Raw genomic sequence first — 4,464 nt, forward strand, 5'->3', positions numbered from 1 at the left:
ACTATTTTGAAAAGACAACCAGTGCCCTTTTCTTTAACTTTACTATGGAGAGAGGGATTTAATCAGCATTTAACTTCAGGTAAAAAAAATTCACTGTGTCTAAATAATGAAAGATAACTGTAGCTACCCTATGTGGGATCTAGTAGTTGCCAGCTATTCCCAGCATCATTTAAATCATATGACTCAAGCCGTCTCATTGGACTAGGTGAGATATCTGTGGGGGATATCTTAATAACATGCACTTTATCATAAGTCATAAGTAAGTAATGCATGGTTTTCATTTGTTTTGTGACCGTCCAGAAACATGTTAATTTTGCACAATTTTCTCTATAATAGCTTTTATTTTTGCTACAATACCACACTATATTCATGAGGATGGCGTAATCAAATGTGAGTGAATGAATTGTACGAATGTTTTGAATCTAAATGAAGAGAGATGTTGATGTTTTGTACAGTTATGGGCCATTCGACGGGTCTGTCATCTGTACTACACAGTAATGCATAATTATGGTTAGGAATATCATTCTCTTCAAGGTGATGTATCCTAAATAGGTACAGAAAGGTTTACATATGCAAGATCTTCTTTTGCATATTTGGATATTATTCTGCACACGGGCTATTAGTTTAATGAGCTCTGCCCCCAAACAAGACCAAATTAAATCTGAACCAATCATAGATGTCTTTGTTTCACAAGTTTAGACATCAAAGTACAGCACAGTACAATTCAGCACAGTAGAGTACAATACAGCACAGTAGAGTACAGTTCAGCACAGTAGAGTACAATACAGCACAGTAGAGTACAGTACAGCACAGTAGAGTACAATACAGCACAGTAGAGTACAATACAGCACAGTAGAGTACAATACAGCACAGTAGAGTACAGTACAGCACAGTAGAGTACAATACAGCACAGTAGAGTACAGTACAGCACAGTAGAGTACAATACAGTAGAGTAGAAATCAGTACAGTAGAGTACATTCTAGTGTACTCAACTGTAGTATGCTCTACTGTGTACTGTACAGTACTGTGCTGAACTGAACTATACTCTACTTTTCTTTACTGTACTGTGCTGTCCAAACTGTGATTTGTGACTACTATTTCAAGGCACAAGGCAATGTTTCTTAAACATACAGAAGGCAGATACATTTCTCCAAATGAAATATGTGTTGATATTAGTTGGCACACGGTCATTATTGTGTTTTGATGTATTCTGATGTCTTTTTCTGGTAGCTGTTTTCTAAGCCCCCTTTTCCAGAAAAAGGGTGACTCTGCTTATTCCTAATTTTTAGGACGGGAAAAAGTTTCAACAATATATATAGACTCTTAGTTTTCATTTGACATTCTCCTATTTTTTTGTACCTTTATTTAATTAGGCAAGTCGGTTAAGAACAAATTCTTATTTTCAATGACGGCCTAGTGGGTTAAACTGCCTGTTCAGGGGCAGAACGACAGATTTGTACCTTGTCAGCTTGGGGGTTTGAACTTGCAACCTTCCGGTTACTAGTCCAACGCTCTAACCACTAGCCTACCCTGCCGCCCCTATGACCTTCACATGTTGGTGTTCATGGTCCTTTCACATAAAATGTACCTTATTCATCTCATGGATGCCAGTGTACACACGGAAAAATGAATATGAATGGTACAACAAGCAAAAATGAATACGAAGCATTATAAATTCACTGAAATAGACAAAACAATTCAGATGCCATATCTTATGTTTTGAGAGTGAACGGACCCACAAAGACAATCCTCTGTTTAAACGTTTCTGCTTAGATGCTGTAAAGTTACACAATCTATCTCTGAATATTCTCATACCATTATACGTATGTTGTTTATAAGATTATTATTATTATTCAAGGAAAAACATGCCCAAGATATTTACAGCACTTAAACAATGTTGATCGAATAAATGCAAATCAGTTTATTTAAATTCAAATCATGTCTAACTCAAAATAAACATGCTGATAAACATTTTGTAGCATTTTCAATAAACCTCACCCAAAGAAATCAGGATCATTTCCATATGAACTGTACTAAAAAGCTCTTTTGGTACATTTTGTCACAGTGAAAATAAAAAATAAAATCTGTTTTGAAATATTTTACAAGCTTAGAGCTTAGGCAAAGGTGCGTCCTCCAAAACCACAACCCAACCAACTGCTTCTTGACACAATGCCCACTTAACCCAGAAGCCAGCCACACCAATGTGTCAGAGGAAACACTGTGCACCTGACGACCATGTCAACGTGCCCGGCCCGCCACAGGAGTTGCTAGTGCGCGATGGGACAAGGACATCCCTGCTGGCCTCCCCTAACACAGACAGCGCTGGGCCAATTGTGCGCCTCCCTATACATCTCCTGGTCACGGCCAACTGCAACAGAGCCTGGACTCGAACCCAGAATCTCTAGTGGCGACAGCTAGCACTGCGGTACAGTACTTTAGACCACTGCGCCACTCAGGAGCCCTCTGTGTCAATATTTAAACACTGTACAGAACTTTATCAGTATTTCATTATTCATCAGATGATGACGTCAGATTTAGTCATGAATGCATTTGGAAACACTTCATTTGGGAGTTTTTAATGGTGTTCACTCATGAGAGTAATGTGTTCAGACAGTACTAAATGTCTTTCAGGCATCTGCTCTAAAATTCACCGCCTCAGCAGTTACACAAGCTACACTAGAACCAATCATTTTCATCTTTTTGCCCCATCAGGATCCAACTTCCTTCCATTTGAGAAACGTTAGTGGAGAAGGGAACACCCTGCTAGCTGTTGTCAACAAGCCACTGGATGTCTCAGGAATCCTGACAATGTGATCTCTCACACAAATCCTTATGAGTCATGTCATAGTTTACAAATGTGGTATAAAAAGATAATGTATAATATATTTTTATCTACCATTACTATTTATGTACGACCATGCCGTCCCAGAATATGTGTTATTTTCCTGAATACAGATACCAAATGGTAGACCTATTATATGGTAGACCTATTAAATGTGCATATAATCAGGAAGCAACTCCTCGCTCCCATGTGCTGGCCTCACAAACTATGTCAACGACAGGGTTATTATGCCGACAATATATATATATTTTTTCTTACCTTTATTTAACTAGGAAAGTCAGTTAAAAAAAATTCTAATTTACAATGACGGCCTTCCACGGTCCACTAACCTTGATGATGCTGGGCCAATTGTGCACTGCTCTATGGGACAGCCGGTTGTGATACAGCCCGGATCGAACCAGGGTCTGCAGTGACCGCTGCGCCACCCGGGAGCCCAATAAATAGGCCATGATTGGCACCAGGCCCATCATCACTGAGCAGTGAATGGCATGTTCTTTGAGAGAAATACTCTTTGCTGAAAATGGAATATGTTAGATGCATGCTCCGTACAGCCGTGCTTCATCTTATCCCTCTGGTGACAGAGAAGAGGGGGTGGTTGGATATCACATTCCCTCCTTATAATCAGAGACATCTGGAGATGCTGCGAGGAAGCATTCGATGGAAATGGATGGGGAGAGGCTGATATGTCAGAGCAGAGGTCTTGCTGGCAGAGAGAGATGAGAAAAGCATATTTCTCCTGCAGCATTACCATGACATACATTATCTGACACATGGCTGGTCATGTGACACAAGGCAAGGCTCAGGAGAACACTGGACTGTCAAATGAACCGCTTACTGGGAAAGAGAGAGATGGGGAGGAGAGGAGAAAGAGAGGAGAGAGAGAGAGAGACATGATTAAAATATGCTGCTGTTGTTTGTTGTTAATTTCACAATCTAAAAGTGGACCTATAATTTGGGTTGTATCATTACAGCACAACTAACAATCTGACAACACTGTTTGTAAGTCGGTTGCATACTGTATATACCCAGCACTTTGACTCCGTGGCCACCATAATGACAGCATTGTTCATTTCCCCAGGCACTCTGGACATTGACAGCCCATCTGTGGTTCATCTAATTATGATTTGAGATGACAACAAGTACTCCTTTTTGTGTTTAGGAAACCTCGAAAGTTACTGGCTAATTGCATCCTTAAACTGCCCCTGCAGACATCTCTGCCACCCAACCAGCTGAAAGGTAGTTATTAATGAGAGGGCGTTCTCAGCTCAAAGTTAAAGTTCCTACTGCCTAATTGTCAATCTCAAATAGTTGGCACCAAATATGCTGCCAGATAAAGATGAGAAATCCAATTATGGTAATGAATTTCACTTCAGGCACTGTCTTGGGTAACTTGACAGGTTGTATATTTTTTTTCAGTAACAACGAGCAACTCTCTAGTAAACAAGGTGCTACTTTTAAATGTCTTGTTAACCTGCAAGTGATTCACAGACACATTTTAGGCTTAAAAGAAATAAACACATGGGAATCATTGTATTGAATTTCTAGCAAAAGCTATTATGTTTTGGTTCATTTTGATGTGTTTTCATTTTCATGGTCTATTGGTGTGCTGGTGAGGGACAGAA

This window comes from Oncorhynchus mykiss, chromosome 6 (genome assembly GCF_013265735.2).
Source record: "Oncorhynchus mykiss isolate Arlee chromosome 6, USDA_OmykA_1.1, whole genome shotgun sequence".
Classification (NCBI taxonomy): domain Eukaryota; kingdom Metazoa; phylum Chordata; class Actinopteri; order Salmoniformes; family Salmonidae; genus Oncorhynchus; species Oncorhynchus mykiss.